The sequence below is a fragment of the Anabrus simplex genome, chromosome 4, assembly GCF_040414725.1.
Source record: "Anabrus simplex isolate iqAnaSimp1 chromosome 4, ASM4041472v1, whole genome shotgun sequence".
Lineage (NCBI taxonomy): Eukaryota > Metazoa > Arthropoda > Insecta > Orthoptera > Tettigoniidae > Anabrus > Anabrus simplex.
The window spans coordinates 262,706,374-262,724,607 of record NC_090268.1 but is presented as its reverse complement, the minus strand read 5'-3'; the positions used below and the strand labels follow the sequence as shown (position 1 = coordinate 262,724,607).

The following is an 18,234-nucleotide window of genomic DNA, read 5'->3' as shown; positions in this document are numbered from 1 at the left end:
GAGAGAAGATGTGGAGAGCAATAGTAATTCAGGTGGTAAGAACACCCAGTATGTGACTGGGAAGGGAGAAGGTAAGTTGCGTACCATGTGAGATGTACAAAGTATTTTTAATAACCTTATTAATATCAATTCTTCTGAATTTACCTTGAGGAAAACAGATAAGGGGAAACAAGGAAACGTTTCTGTAGAAGTAAATGCTTGCGTTTGAACAACAAACAAATTCAAAACTCCAGTTTGCAAACACTACTGCATTTCTTCCATTATAAGTCAAATGTGACCTCATTTTAAAAATACAACTCCAAAGGGTTGCACAAATGTTTTATCGTACCGAATTACAAGAAAAAGAAAGGAATAATGCCCCTAACATAAACAAAACTTGTCGGTGTTAATGTCACTCGTAAGTCTGCACATGGGAAAGAAACTGTTCGCTTATAATACAATTCAGTTTGCTTTTCTTGACACACTCAGTTTTTACCTGTTCAATATACTCATGAAACTTAAATCGTAAGTAGTAAAGCGTGTTGTTGGTCCATATCCCTGGCTGAATGATCAGTTTAGTGTCCTTCGGTTCAGAGCACCCCGAGTTCGAATCCCAGTCGAGCTGAGAATTTTAACCGCGTTTAGTTAATTCATCTAGCTCGGGGATTGGGTGTTTGTGTTCGTTTTCACACTCAACTCCATTAATATACGACACATCACACCATAAAACCACTAAAGAAACATCCAATAGTGAATACATCCTTGTCAGATAGGATTGGATACAGCCGTAAAACAATACTCAATCCACATATAGTGCCGTCCTCAAGTCGTTGATTAAAAGCTAGGAAGAAGAAGAAAAATACGTTATATAATAGAATTCATTAGTGTACATAACACTTTTTAATTTTAGAGAAGCCGAGCTGAGTGGATCAGACGGCTGGGTGCTAGCCTTCTGACCCCAACTTGGTAGGTTCGATTCTGGCTCAGTGCGGTGGTATTTGAAGGTGCTCAAATACGTCAGCCTCGTGTCGGTAGATTTACTAGCACGTAAAATAATTCCTGCGGGACTAAATTTCGGCACGTCGGCGTCTTCGAAAAACGTAAAAGTAGTTAGTGGGACGTAAAGTCAATAACATTATTATTATTATTATTATTATTATTATTATTATTATTATTATTATTATTATTATTATTATTATTATTAATTTTAGAGAACCACGGGACGAAACTTAAATGACATTTTTACCCGGGGTCGCAAATTACGGTCTCCGACTACGAAGGAGAATTAAAATGGGAAACTGGACAACTCAATTTCCTGTTGCTTCATACACATAATAATAATAATAATAATAATAATAATAATAATAATAATAATAATAATAATAATAATTACAGTACAACCCAGTAACTGATTAAAGCTCAATTTGATCACAGTGATCACCTAACCGCTGGATTTGTTGGTCTGCTTACGGCTCAAGACGAAAAGTTAGATTTTCTGCTTTGTAAATCAGAATAGTGTTAAATGTAATTACGAAGAAACATTCTCTGACTTAAGTCAAACTCTTTATGATTAAGAAGTTACGTAGGTATAAGGTATAAGGTATAACTTTCATATTCAAACAGTACAGTTTACTTGAGAGTGACAGAAAGACGTTTGTAACGCGTTAAGTGCCCTGAATATATTCACCTCCTTGTAAATGAAAATACGTCAACCATAAGTTTTGTGTGCAATATGCACATATCTTTCTACTATTACTTTTAGTTTTCATATTTCAGAAATATGGGTGAGATAATACATTTGGAACGACGATTTATTTGCGTACAAAGTAGAACCATTATTTTCGAGTGTTGTGTGGAATTAAGGTGAACCTCATTAAATCATGTTCATTCATTCAAGAACGGAATGAACGCATTGTTTTGCATACATTCCCCGCAGGTAAGTTACACTTTTTTTCTGAAACAACATAAAATATAATGATTCTTGCGGGAATCCATAGATTTTGTATCTAAATGGGATGTGAATTATATTTTGATAGTAAAATTGTCTGATAAAATATGAAATGCGAGGAACATACAATACTCATTCTTTTTTGAGTAGCTACACTATAATTTCGTTACTACTGTACACGTGACTTCTGTTCTAATTGTGAATTGCTTAGAATTACTTTGTTATTACAAGAGCAATGATGATCAAATACAATTTATTTCTCCCAAAATAAGTGGCCGTGGGTTCTATTCCCGATCAGCAAGTCGAAATGTTTAGAAACGAGTCTGCCAAATCTGGAGAGACACGCAGTCCCGTGGTTCACTCATCGTACACTAAAAATGAGTACCAGGTTAATTCCTGGAGGCAAAGGAGGCATGTATATCCACTCTATCCCACTTCGTGCTCAGTTTACGAATAGTGGAAACATTTCACTCCTCCAGGGACCTTGACCTGTACGGAGATGACTTCCACTGTTTACAGAATCATTTCCCTTATTCTCAAAATTATTGCAATAAGCTCTATAGGAAAATTAGGATATGTCAAACGTACTTCTCTAGGCTATTGGATAGGAGCGGTTAACCATTTTCAAATAGTATGATGGAATATATCCAGATAAACGTTGTTAATGCATTGACCAGCCTGGTTTGCGGGCAGGCGAATCATAAAGAACAAAATTGATCTTTCTCTACCAGATATTACCATTAAATGACCTTGAGAACGACTCTGAAAACAGGACATCGCATTGAATTTTGGGGACGACAGTAGGTAAAGGGTTGCTTATATGGAGTACTATGTGAACACAGTTGCAGTAATTGTATCCTGTTTGGAAATATTATTTTTATGTGAAATGGGACCCAGGATATAAGATCTATTCGATTTTCCAGAATTTTTCATCTTCAGCATTCACGTGCCTGCTGTATTTCCACGAGGATGGCCGCGTTTCGAAATCTGGTAGATTCCGAATTGAAATTTTCACCTAGAAACTCAACAAGAGATCAGAAAGGACAATGGGGAAGTACTTTGAATGTGCCATGAAGGGTCTAGTGATACAGAAAATAACAGGGATAAGCTGAAAATAATTCAGGTACCCCTACCTGGTTTTAAATAAAATATTTCTGTATTTCACAAATTAATTGTACTTATACATTCCTCGAAGAGTACTGTAAGGAAAATCTAGAATTGTCAGACTTATACTTCTTATTCCTCGTAGTGGTGGGATAGCGAGCTTGTCCCACAACTTATTACACTGCTGGTAAGAATATCGACACGAGGTGGACGTATTTGAGCATTTTCAAATTCCACCGAACTGAACCGGGATCGAACACGCCAACTTGGTCTCATAATGCCAGCACTTTAACATTAGAAGCACATTACTTCTAACTTGGATATAGGTGTTTCCATATGTGTAAAATCTACTTCTGTGAACTGTTTTTATTTCGTAACCTGTCAGTCTTAATTTATACACTTCTAATTCGAACAAAAGGGGTTCGGCAAGCGCGAAAAATACCACCAGAAATCGACATTATTTTGTAACCTGGTAATCCTAATCTGGTCATCAGATTTTAGTCAAACAAAAGTATGTCGATAAGTTTCTACTATGGATTAGCTTATTCTACTACACTTTGATTTTAATTCTATTTACGAGAACATTTTGGCTAAAAAAACAACAACCTATATTTTATTACATGCACCTATCTCCATGTTTATCTGAGATATTTTACACACTTGTCCTGTGATAAATGAAGTGTATAAACAGCGCATTCTTGTTAACTATATCCTCCGTCGATATGATCAAACCTAGTCATGGTAACATTAGCTGTAACGGAGGAAAGTAACCCATCTAGCAAGCGATCGTGAAGATAGGTAATGGCGATGTCATGTAAACTTCTACTAACGGTAATACTGCTCTTACTATAATGGGATATCAATTACGACTTCTGTCTCTTGGCCCTTCTCGACTTCCTCTTATAAGTCGTATTTATATTTGGGTGTATGGCATCATGTTTCATTTAAATCGACAAGGAGCCATTATAGACTATTATAGAACTACTATAGGTAATATTCTGCTGACACCAAAGTAATACAAGTTATAATTAATAATTCAAAACTAAAACCTCGACTAGATCGTTATGTTGATTCGTAACTTAAATGTTATTTGAATGTTATTTCTTCATTCAGTTTATTAAGAAATTAAAGTTGGAACTGTCAGGGTTAGCGTGCCTGCCTCTTTCTCAAAGGCCCCTGCTCCGATTAATGGGTAGTCAAGAAATTTTAAAACTAGGGCGTAATGGTGTTCACTCAGCCTCGTGAGGTGAACTTAGGAGCTATCCGGTCAAGAAAGCCAATACGAATGAGAATGATGTCACACTATGTAGCAATCTGCTGGCCATCTCGACGGGATATAGTCGTCTCGGCAGGCCAAATCCCTAATGGGTTGTTGTGTCACAGGTTTGTTTACAAACGTTCTGAGCGCGTCAGGGACGGAGATTTCAGTGGTTCTCATCCGGGCTATAGGATTAGCACAGCTATCCCGACTGTAAACTTTCTTCGATATTTTTCACATTCCAGTAAGTTAAATACCGAGATACAGGGAATCTACCTGAATGTAATTTCTAATACGGTTACAACTCTACCACAGATGCCATATTACTACAGGTAAATGGGCAATATTCAGAAACACAAGAACACAAAATTAATGATCATTATAACTCTTACCAAAGAAAAAAAGCCAATTTGTTTATAATAAAATATCAAACACACAGAGAAAAAGCTCGTATCATCTACAAAACTTTAGTGAAAGCATCCTTTACAGTAACAATTCCATGAGAATGAGACCGTTTTCCTGAAATGCTTGTTATACGACTAATCGTCAATACTTCGATTAAAACAATTTTCTGTATTCTTTTCTTTAGTCTTCTTCTTCGTTTCGGGCCAATACTTCATGTGGATTTGAAGTATGTTTATCAATAAATGGTACGTAGATTTATAACTGTATGTCTGAATACATCTAAACAGTTCCTACAATTTTAATGATATTTGGTAGGGACGTATTCCCTCCGAGCACATGATTTGTATACAATTCGATTTTTTGCTATACTTCCAATAATAATAATAATAATAATAATAATAATAATAATTTTATTGCTTAACGTGTGATGTTCACGTTAAGTGAAACAAAAATAATTATAACAACTCTACTTGATTCTCCTTAGAACTACAAAAAATCCTAATATTTAATAACTTTGAATGATAAATGTATTCAAAATCATTCAGTATTAATGGCATAAAGTTTTACAAGACTATTCTAGTTGACTGTTCTCGATAAGCGTTTGAACATTTTAATTCCTGCACACAGATCGTAAATGAAGCTTATTTGACTTTTTTTTTGCTTGTCATTTGAAGGGGCCTAACATCTAGGTCATTGGCCTTTTGAATTTTCTAAAGATCTTTAACCTATATCAGATGAGATTTGAAAATTTGAAGCACAGTGTCAGATGATATAATAAGTTAGACCAACTACCCATATATAACGTGCAAAACATAACTCCATACAGGCGTTCACTTCCAACGATTTTGCTCACCATTGTCACTCATACCCACGTACGAAAAATGTGTCGTTTTGGATTTACAGATTACATACAAATCCCATATATATATTTCAGTTTGAAAGGTGCGTCGCTTATCCTTGCGTTAAAGTCACTAGTAACTGTTGACATGTTTTGCTCAGTAGCCTTGACCAATATGCTTATTACGTTACGTTTCAAATTGTAAAGGTTTCGAAGTATCTTAGATATCGACTTGGCATTTGTATTTCAATGGTCATCATTATTCATTAATTATGTGTGCAGATCTGAAGAGAAGGGAAAGGAATGGAGTTCTCTGTAAGAAATAGCCCGAAGGCGACAGTCAGAAATATGAAATGAGCATCTTCTAGTCAACTTGTGGAGTCACATCAATAAAATGTCAGCCAATCATATCGTCAACTTGTTTGTGCGAGTATTGGAAAGTAAGCAAGTAAGCAAGCAAGGTTGCTAGGCCGTATAAACGGTATGGCACTGGTCGAGCTGCGGCCAGCGATTGAGTCCAACTTGAGTAGATAGCTCCGGGCAAGAAGAAGACTCTATTCCATTCCATTCCAATGCCTCCTCAGTCACGCCACTTTGCCGGTCGGCCTTAACATGAACTGGCTCTAGTGTTAAAGGAGGGGAAGTGGAAAAGAAGAAGAGACCTGCTTGCTTGTGCAATCATTTTACTGCGTATAGGCAATCCCCCTCCCTTAAGTCCCCACCACTTCTCAATATAGCACACAACACACACATACACACACATATCTCTTCTTCCTCTGTCTCTACCTGCGCCGCCTATCTCCCCGCCAATCATCCGCAGTTGTGGGCCCCCCTCTCTCTGTTGGCCCGCTCTCTCTCCTCTTGCCAAAGGAGCCCGGGTGGTTTCCTCGACTCATTCTCGTAGCGAACTCTCGTGCCGCGACACCTGACCTGGCTGATCGTCTCCCTCGCACCCATTTCACCTGCCGCCCTCGACTGCAGAGGAGAGGGGAGGGGAGGAGTTCTCCGGCACAGCTTACAACAACAACAGAAACTCTACTCCTCCACAGTTGCGTGGTACCGTGACACTTCTTCAGGTCGCCCGCCTCTCACTCGTGGACCCAAATTTTTTCTTCTCCAATCTGACGTCGGAAGATCTTACAAAAGAAGATAGTTCCAACAATAGCATCAAATAAACTCAGTGAAGGTGACAAGTGACTTGTGTGGATTACAGTGGATTCAGTGCCGTATCAAGTGCGATATGTCGCAGAAGATATAGTGTAATGGACTTGAGGAAGTGATTCCTAAAGCGGCTGAAGGCTGCCTGTATTATCAACTCTAAGGATTCCTAAAGCTTTCAAAACGGCGACTCAAATCCTCTATCCACGTGACCCGTTTGAAGACAGTCTGAAGGTAGGTCCTCCAAGGATTTCTGTCGCTTTAGGAACAATTTAATCTGAATGTCCTGTTCCCTACGAAGCAGTGTGAAAGTACTTCAACAGCAAACCGTAAAAATATAATGGAAATTCCTTCCAAAAATATTCCTTAAATACAGGAAGAGTTAAGCATTATTATAATCACAATTTTTAATATTTTAAAAGATTTTTATCAGTTTAACGTCGCACTAATTCAGATAGTTTTTCGCTGATGACGGGATAAGAAATGTGTAAGAATAGGCAGTTCCCGTCACATTAATTAAGCTACAGCCTAATGTGAAAACGGAAAACCATCTTCAGGGCTGGCGATGGTTTGGCTAGAACCTATCGAATGTAAGCCCGTATTGCACAGACAACTCGCTTGGTATTTTCATTTAATGCTGCGGAGGTTAAGTAGAAATATCTTTCAAATCATCACTTACTCTCATCGAAATGTACTTTTCAGAATGAAAACGTATGCTTCATTTCTTATCATTAACGATGGCAGTGTTACTAGTGTAACAATAAAACACGTACCTCCTTATAAAAATATCCATACACCAAAGTAAGGAGCAGTTGAAGAAACTTTTAACATTAATTCTTTAAACGTTTCGTTCTTTTATGAGTAATGTAATGTTACTTATCAAAATTGATAGTGTCACTCTACAGAATTCCTATAATACTTGTTAGAAACTGTTAAGACATTATCATGATACTCAGATTAAAGAAACCTACGAATATTAACCGTATCATAGGGCATTTTTTATTCGTAACTACGTACATCGGTTAAGGTACCATCATTGATACGAAGAAGGCCCCGCCTTCTCATTTCCGGCGCCCAGTAGCGCAGATCACCTTGAAAAAATGCCAGTAGTCTAAGTTGCTGAATAGCTCTTTTTCCATTGAATGTGGAATCATACGTCAGGCTAAGTTCCAAGAAAAGAAGATGAGACACGAAGAGCGCACAGGTCTGCCTGGATTGCCGGTTGCTATATCTTCTTTAGACCGCGACCAACATACCACCTCCCAGGCTCACGTGGCTGCCACCACGTGTCTCCACCAGTTTTATTTTTGATCACTGTTCTGTGTTTTCTTCCTCACCGCAATAATTAATGTTATTTTCCTAATGATCAATATTGACGGCAGTCTGACATCCAACATTTTTTTAATATTATGAAAGATATTAGTTACATTTAAAAAAATACAGTGACCTCTTACGACCGTGCATTAAAGTGTCCAAGATGAAGTTTTGGCAGGTAATTTTAGTTACTGATATAGTAAACTATAATTAAATACCCATACTGTTTATGGCGTAAAATAGCTATTATGATAACCCTACCGAAGTTTAAATTAATGCTGTTTTCAGTGGGAACACTTTGCGAATTCCATATTTCCAGAAACACTCATTGCGCAAATAGTACTTTCCACTCTACGTAATTTAGATATGTTTGTCGACCTTTACATAGTTCCTGCTCGAAATTTTGTATCTGAAAGCCGCGCTTAGAATTGATGATCCCCACAATATTAAGTTTAAAAATTATATTTTATGTCGAGTGAATTTCCTTTCCTAGTAATACAACATTTCCAGTTGAGTTTCTGAATGAAATATGTTAAGCATGGGTCCTATACTTTGTTAAATCCTATTATTATTATTATTATTATTATTATTATTATTATTATTATTATTATTATTATTATTATTATTATTATTATTATTATTATTATTATTATTATTATTATTATTATTATTATTATTATTATTATTATTATTATTATTATTATTATTATTATTATTATTATTATTATTATTATTATTATTATTATTATTATTATTATTATTATTATTATTATTATTATTATTATCATGACAGTGCTTTATTTGAAATTCGTTTTCTGTTTCGAAATAATTTATTTTCTAAGATATTTGTTGGACAATATCTTGCTAAAACCGCAAGTGAAAGTGATAGATGAATTTAAATTGTAATAATAAGATTCTCTCGTCGTCCTTAGTTCAATAATATATCAAGATTGTTTCATAAAACTAAGGTTAAATAACAATACGTTCGTATAACATTCATTCAGTAGCTAAATACATGAGTATTGTACAATAAATGTACATTGCGACTTTCTCGTATTCCATTGATGTCACCACAAATGTGGATTAATCCGAGTTTTAAGGCCGGATGCCCCTCCTGACACCAACCCTATATTGAGGGATGTATTTACTATTTCATGTTCCTGTGGTGGCTGGTAGTGTGATGCATGTAAATGTGTGTTTTAATTTGATCACAAACATCCACGCCCCGAACTAGAGAAATTAACCAGATGTGGCTAAAATCCCTCTACCAGGTCGGTATTAAAAATTCAGGGCCCTGTGAGCCCATGCAGTCAAGGAGTTGGACATTCAGATGTAAGATAACTGCGGAATACCTGTGGAATTAATCAACAGTTTACCCCCGAGAGAAGCTTTACTCAGCCTCACATCTACTGCAATCCAAAATAGCAAATATTAACAGTACCACAGATCCGTTAACTCACAAAAAGTATGAACACCGGATGTTATTCTAAATCGTGTCATAATTTTTCATTTTGATTTACAGTAATTGCTGTAGCCTATAACATGTTCGAAATATAAGTAACTACCATATTTTTTTCGGTAATAGTAATGAAAAGTAATTAATTATGATAAAGCAGGCGGTTATTTAATGAAAATAAAAAATGTTATATATTGCCCTCTGTGAAACATTTAATTGATGTTTAGTTACCTTACCCTTCCGATGTACTTCGCAATATTTCAAGGGAATATAATGAAAATCAAACTGGAAGTCAATTAATACCAGTCATCAACCTTTATTTTAATTAGTTGCTTTTCCTATATGATGTCATAGTAATTACATCAGTTAATATAATTATATCAGTAAATATTTTATTAAGGTAACCTAGATACATTTTCTTTTCTGAAATCCTCCGGTGAGAAAAATAATACTTTCATTAACGTATATTTCTTTCTCTTTCACAATAATTGATTTAAATCAAAAGCACCGTAGTTTTCCATTTACTCGTCTGTAACACCGAAATCCAAGTCAGTGCAGTGTCAAAGCAAGTTTCGTTTTTATGTTTTTTAATAAGGAAAACAAAGCTACGCCGCAGAAAGGAACAAGTACCCTACCCATTTAGTTTTACGTTCATTCCCGTAGTTATTTTAATGCGTAAAATGTTCTTTAGCTTTAAAATTTAAGAGAATGTAGTATGAAAAGACTTTCCATGCTTTTCTGCCTCGTTAATTCCGTATTTTAAAATGTGAGAGTATTGTGAAAGCCGATCCAATTGATTGTTTTTTGACACCGGCCGAGAAGTAACAGAGTGACTAAAACTCCGAGACACTGAATATATAGTCAATTACACCTTGAATCATCGAATGATGTATCTCAGTTCCAGTTGTGATCTGAGGTTTTCAGCTCTCGTCCCCGATACAGAGGTGAGGCTGCGGTTAGTTTACAACCAAGTTTACGCGACTATCCCACTCGTATTGTACTTATAAATATGCTGCAACAGTCTTATGACTTAACCGCATGTAAAACGTAGAAGGGCATATCCCATCTCTCTTAACATACTGGTGGACATAATCGCTGAGCTAAAGAGTGGCTGCATACGCTTTCAGGGGGTCGGTATTTAAAGAGGGAAAAGTTTCCTGTACTCAACATTATGAATTCCTATCTATTCTCAAAAACAAAAATCACTTTACGAACCTAGTGTTATCTTGAAAAGTCGGGCTGAGTGGCCTAGATTACATAGTGCTGGTTTTTTGATCCCAAGTTGGTAGGTTGGAACTTGGGTCAATTCTTCACTGGCAATTGAAAATTATCAGATACGCCAGATTCCTGTCAGTGGATTCACTGGTATATAAAAGAACTCTTGAGGGATAAATTTCCGGCACGTCGACTTCTTCAGAAACCATAAAAGTACTTAAGTGGAACGACAAAACAACAGCATTATTTTATTACTTCGTAAGGTATAGTACACATATTTTATAGCAACATATCAATACTTCAGAAGCATTCCTTAGAGCGTCTAAATTACATAAACATTTTGCGATATATAGAATTAAATTAAATCAAAACTGTGACTCTGTTAATATGAACACAAAGAGTGCCGAGCATTTACATAACTCATTTCTTTCTAAACATGTATAATATAATATTTATTTCATAATAAAAATGGACAGTTCACGGGTTATTAACAACATGAAGTTACAAGCTCAGAACTCTCAGCAGTTCGGTGGTATGTATGCATTTCATATGTATTTTCTTAATAAAAGATTATTCATTTCGAAAACAGCACAGCCTGAAGAAAATAGTAAAGCTTTTTACTTGGTTAATCTTTTCAATCTTAAAATTATTTTAGAAGCTGTTTGTCTTACGTCAGACTCTTGGATGTATACATCATTTGGTTGTCAGATTTGTCAGATGACCTTGATGTTAAACCTATGATTAATTTCTTCAATATCAATGTTATGAAGGGATGATAAGTTCGTTGAAATGAAATGGCGTATGGCTTTTAGTGCCGGGAGTGTCCGAGGACATGTTCGGCTCGCCAGGTGCATGTCTTTTGATTTGACTCCCGTAGGCGACCTGCGCGTCGTGATGAGGATGAAATCATGATTAAGACGACGCATACACCCAGTTACAGTGCCAGTGAAATTAACCAATGATAGTTAAAATTCCCGACCCTGCTGGGAATCGAACCCGGGACCCCTGTGACCAAAGGCCAGCACGGGAGCCGGACGATAAGTTCGTTGTTTTGCCTCTTTAAACGACGACAGTCTCCACCACCAATACCACCACCTATGTTCATTTGCTACCCAAGCATTGCAGTCTCCAAATTTCTAAGTAATAGGGCATTCAGATGGCTATCAGAAACAGGAAAAGCGTACACGTAGAACAACATTATTTGATTATTTCGAAAGGTATAGTAAATTAAATAAATAAAATGTATTTCATTAGCACCCGTAGTAGACAAATATAACCCTTTCCTCGGCTGGAGTCGAAATTATTATAAAATCTATCAATGTTTAAGTTAATCACCGAAATAAAACGTTATATTGTATTTATCTTTCTCGAACTCTTCCTGTTCAGCTTCCGAATAAATACTACCTTGCACTAAGCTAGGGTTGGGAAGGAAGTGGTGGCCTTGATTAGGGTACAGCTCCAGCACTTGATTGGTGTGAAAATGGGAAACCACGTAAAATATATTCAGGGCTGCCGTCGGTGGGATTCGAAACCACCATCTCCCGAACGCAAACTTATAACTATATGAAGCTTGCCGCACGGCCTACTCGCTTGGTATTAATGAAGTGTTGAGCACTAACAGTAGAAAAATAAGATACTATTCATAGCAATATCTGTCAGTTTCACTTACTTGTTCAGGTTCCTCTTTTCTTATCACTTTCACGGCGCGCTAACCCCTGAAGATTTCTTGCGATAGTGGTAAATGAGAGGTACAATGCGGTCATGGCCTAAATTGAAGTACAAGCTCAGCTTTTGCCTGGTAAAGAGGGAATCGCTGTAAACTACCTTGAAGTCTGCCGACGGTAGTGTTCGAGCCAACCACTTGACGTATGTAAACTCATTACCACTCTAACGTAGCACGTAGTCAACTCTTTCGTTTCTGTCCGATTTAATCTAATTGTATAAGATGTCAACCAATGGAGCAGAACCTGAAAATAAAAACATTTTCCATCCAGACTTTCTTCTTTTTTTTTGTTTTTTTTTTTTTTTTTTTTTTTTTGTTTGCAAGTTGCTTTACGTCGCACCGAGGGACAGGAAGGAGCTAGGAGTGGGAAGGAAACGGCCGTGGCCTTAATTAGGTATTTGCCTGGTGTGAAAATGGGAAACCACGGAAAACCATCCTCAGGGCTGCCGACAGTGGGGTTCGAACCCACTATCTCCCGAATACTGGATACTGGCGACAATTAAGCGACTACAGCTATCGAGCTCGGTGAGACTAATTTTAATTCGAAGTGATTTATTAGTAGATTTGGCACATCTCTCATCACGAAACTATTGCTCATTATATTAAATTACAAATATTTAAATACAACCTACTTAAGAAGGGTATACGTGAGCCCTCTAGACTGCAAATTATAACCGTAGTTTTACCCATTGTGTCTTATTTTACGGTTAAGCCCCCAACAATCTACCGGATTGTAACTCTTTTACTGAACAATGACGAAAATACGTTAATTGTGTTTGTTATCTGTATGATGAGCATTCGGTGCATTCTGTAAAATAGTTTCCCATTGATAAAATCTAGATGGGTTAGAAAATGAGAACGATGCTTCATAAAATTACTCAATGAAGTATCCCTGCATTTTCAGGGCTTCTCATGTAAAGTGATTTTGTATTCCGGCTATCTGTCTTTGAACACTGACTAAGAACCACTGATAACGTATACAGTGAGCCATGTCGAGTAATATTACACTTTAATAGTGGCTGTCTGTTTGTAATTCCCCCTAATACAATGATTACCACATGCAATCGCTACTGGCCGTTGTGACTATTGCACATGAATAACAGAACAATACAGTTCTCTGCAATTCCAAACCTTGAAACTTGAAGTTCATATCAATTTTCTGTGATATTTAGAGGATACTGATTCCCGAGTATTCTGTGAGTAAATACGAAACTTAGCGTATTTCTTAGTAAAACTAGCTTGAAGAACAGTGCATTGGTGAATCATGATTGTCCCAATTAAAATGGAAAATAATAATGTTTATGTTATTAGTTCTGAGGACTATTATTTTCTATCACTAACCCTTTTACGATAGCATTATATTTATAAAATTTATTTAAAGTAAATAGACGGAAGTTGGTGCATAGAGAATATTTTCCATTGTCTTTCTCTCCAGCTACATTGGGCAAAAAGAAAATGTGTATTCGATGCACGAATAGAACACGTTTAAACAAATATTTAACCACAAGTCTTAGTCGATATTCGCTAGCTACATTAGAAGACGTATTTTTCCATGCTTCGTTTATACGAAACGTAAGATCATTTTCGTAACATATTGGTAATTTGATTTAGGTAATATTTCAGTGAATTCCTTATACGTCATCACCGTGTCATGTTATGATGCTTTTCAAAAAAAGAAATTCCTATCCATTACTCCAAGACTCCCTGATATAAATGTAAGAATATCAATTTACAATCGTGTTCTTAATAGTCAGTTATTATTATTATTATTATTATTATTATTATTCGTCAGTTTCGACGTTTTGTACTTACTCTTTCAGATAGCAGAGTAAACCGGATCTCTCTTGTGTGACCTATAGCTTTTTAAAATTACTTTTGTCGGGTGAATAATAAATGAGATCATCTTAGTTGCTGACATCGACGACATGGACTATACAATAGACTTGTTTCCACCCTTAAAAAGTCAGACAACCTGTACGGTTTTGAAACTACGATATTTTATTGTTGTTTGATTCTTCTTCCTCCTCACTCGTACCGTTTTATTCCATTCATGTGATGGACACCCTTTTTCTTAACTTTATTATATTTTCTTCGGTTAACAAATACAAATATCATGCTGCTCATAATGACAATCTTGTCAACTTCTCACGAACTGTTTGTTAACAGACGAAGACCAAATCCTCGTACGAGGAACTGTAAAAAGTACGTATCCATGCACAAGCAATCACATACATGAAACTCAATTATTGGCAGGCAACTTCAATTCTAATACAAGTCGGCGTGAGAACATTTTAATGAAACCTTCTGCTCCAGAGAAGACTACGATAGATTCTCATAGAAGCTCTTGTAGTTCTAACACCATGTCCTTGCTGTGTTTACTATGCTAAGTCAAGAAGTACGTTAAATAATAACATAAAATTGTTCTCATCGCTTGGAGATTATTTTCGTATGAAGATAATAGTTACTAAATATATTCCTTAAACCTGTCTTTCTGTCTACGACGAACGTGACGACTGAATTCCATGAAACATTTTGATCTTAACTTGAGTAAAATATTGAGAGATGGTTTTCTTTGCAGTGTACAGGATTCCTTTCATTGCCAACAGAATGGTGAAAAATGAGATCCAATTGAAATATCCTACATGTAGAATAATATATAAGTAATAATAATAACAACGTAAACGTTTTCACCTTTTCAATACTAAAATATATTCACAAAATTATAAATTACACGGTATTGAAAAGGTGGAAACGTTTACGTTGTTATTATTATTACTTATATATTATTCTCAGTTCAATACGGACCAAAAACATGAAATTCATAACTATTAATACATGTAGAAGACAAAATTTAGGTACTACATAAATTTTGACCCGTGTAAATAGATACCATATTTGGAATAATATATCAACAGAAAGATTTACGAAAGGTGAAGTGAATCTACGAACATATATAAAAATAAATAATAATAAAAAATAAACCATTAACGTTTACTTAACATCTAATTGAAAAGTATTCTGCAATATTCCTCATGTTTCTTTAATATAGTTTTATAGCCATACAGTAACTTACTTAATGTAGAGTAAAGAATTGTATGCCGGGCTGAGTGGCTCAGACGGTTGAGGTGCTGGCCTTCTGAACCCAACTTGGCAGGTTCGATCCTGGCTAAGTCCGGTGGTATTTGAAGAAGGTGTTCATATACGTCAGCCTCGTATCTGTAGAATTATTGGTACGTAAAAGAACTTCTGCGGGTCTAAATTCCAGCACCTCGGCGTCTCCGAAAATCGTAAAAGAGTAGTTAGTGAGACGTAAAGCTAATAACATTATTAATTATTAAATAATTGCACATAGTTTAGATAGTAGGAGGGCATCTGTGTCTTTATGGCGTTAAAATTTGTATTTAATGAAATAAAAGGCGTCGTCTTCATTCGTTAGATCTTCAGAAAAGATGTACGCCTATAATTCAATATCTAAATTCTCTCACTACAAGCGCAAATAGCAGCAAGTGGTCAGATTCTTTTTCTCAAAGGAACATTCCATTTTTGTGATGCATTCCAATTAAACCATCCTTATTTCTACTTCACTGCTGTTCTAAGAAGGGTCCATAAGTGATTACTTCTTCATAGAAATTCAGATAGCGTCAGTAAGTTTTACTATAATGTTATAAGCACCTAACTCACGTGTTATTTTCTATTTTTATTAAAAGATACTTTATAACTGCATGCTCAGTTTTTCTACTTTTTAATTATAATTCTAAGATTATCGCACTAATCATTTAGTTCCTGCACCCCTGATCTAGGGTCTCGTTTCTTGAGTTTTCTGCTTGAAGCCATGCGCTGTAACTACTATGCAAGGTATAAGAAATGAATTGGGAGAAGCAAACGATACGTGGTATACAAATAAATGTAGAATATAATGATTCTAAAATAATTATCAATACGATTATTTATAAAAGTATCCCTTCGAAAGAAGAAGAGTAAGCAAATATCCCCATGACACTCACAGCATTCCATCTCTGGATAGCTATACCGATGAGCTTCCGGTGATATTCAGTAGCAAGGGAATTATCTATGATGTCCTGTAGTAATTTCTCAGTTTCCAAGGCGAGGTTCCTTGCTTCGGAACACCATGGTCTAAACGATTCAAAAGCAAAGGCGACAAAAATGTAATTATCGGCAATGGATTCATATTTATTCTGCTTTAAAAGAACGGCTGGCCACTCTGATGACCTAGCACTTTAGAGGTACTAGGTAGATATGTAGCTACAGCGGTATCACGCAACTTCCATCCCGCATTAAGGATTTCCCGTGTTTGCAAGGTGTGACAAAATATTCAATATTTACTATTGAATCGACTGGTCCCTATATATCCCAAAATATCTGGACCGCCCGCGGACTTCAAGGCTCTTTTAATTATGTAATTCTATGAGAGATGTCTGGTAAACATTCCCGAGCTTTTAGGGCAACTTAGACCATGGTGTCCTGGTTGATCCACAATGATAACGCAGATGCAAATATGCTGCTGACATATTTTGCAACAACGCTATAGCAATCTCGCAAAATGTGTTATCCATACAAGTTCCTATATTGGTTAAAGGAATGACTGTAAGGCAAGAGCTAGTCTCTTTCTCTTGAATTGCGCTAAATCTTCCTTGATCTACAGCTTGGATAAAACCAGTGCTTTGTGGATCCATGCAACATTTTATGGACATCTAGACGTGATGAAGGAAAATGAGATATATCTTCAGAATTGATCATTTATGGGGAGCTTCTGGAAAATGGCACACCTCAACTTCACCACCGTGAAAAGAAACTTAAGACTTGAGTCGAGAGCTTCATAAGCTTAAGCACTAAATGCACATAAACAGATGTCAGTTGTTCTAAGACTACCAAGCCCACCAAATCTTATGGGAAAACTTGTCCTCTATTGAAATGTTTAAAATAGAGTCCAGAAAATTTCTCAGTTGACAATCAGCTTCCACGAGAAGTGGAGGAAAAAACCACACAGGGGTAGCCAGCATGAAAAAAAAAAAGAATTGCGAACATTTTTTTTTAGAAGAACATACGCAGTACGGTAATTCATTGCATGTAAATTCCAAGAAAGTGCCTTCAGAACAGCAAGACTTTCATGGGTAGATATTTCTATGCAATCAAAGAAAATTGTTGATACGAGGAGAGTTACTTTGGGTCTAGAAACCACTTTAAAATTATTAGGGGCATTTTCCTGTTCTGCCAAAAGAATAATTCGCATTATTATTGTTGGGGGGAGAGAATTAATGTCCAAAACCAACTGTTTTACAATCTACCGTAAGTTTGTGAAATTCTGCAAGGACTCAGCCGGGATCATATCCTGAAGTGCCGTCGTCTGATTAAAATAGATTAAGAAAACTCTGTAATTTGGAAAGGATGTAATGAACTGCAAGGCTGAAAATCAGTGGACCCAACTGATCTTGTTGAGCCCCGCTTTGTAAAGGTATTATTTCAGAATGGAAAAAGAGATAGCTGTAGTATCTCTATGCCTGCCAAAGAAAAGCAAAAAGCTTGAAGGGTTTTAAAAATCAATCCTGATCAGCATTTCACTACTGCATGGATGGACATTCCGAAAAGAACGGTCAGAATGAATGTTACCCTCTCCTCCATTGCGTGTGTTGAATACAAGTTTTATGTCTGTATTAATTCTGAGAAGTACATAATCATATTCTTCTTTCGTGAATTATCCAGTAGCCTAAAACGCAAACATTGTATTATTATTATTATTATTATTATTATTATTATTATTATTATTATTATTATTATTATTATTATTATTATTATTATTATTATTATTATTATTATC

The 18,234-nt window shown here is 36.0% G+C and overlaps 1 protein-coding gene across 1 annotated transcript in view; it reads left to right on the top strand.

Annotated features, from left to right (window-relative positions):
* The first annotated feature begins 6,810 nt into the window (after positions 1-6,810).
* The window catches only part of LOC136872636 (knirps-related protein), a 115,591-nt gene continuing 104,167 nt past the window's right edge, over positions 6,811-18,234 (top strand). The window contains exon 1 of the mRNA XM_067146444.2: positions 6,811-6,924. The gene's annotated coding sequence lies outside the window, so the exon portion shown is untranslated. The remainder of the gene's footprint in view (positions 6,925-18,234) is intronic.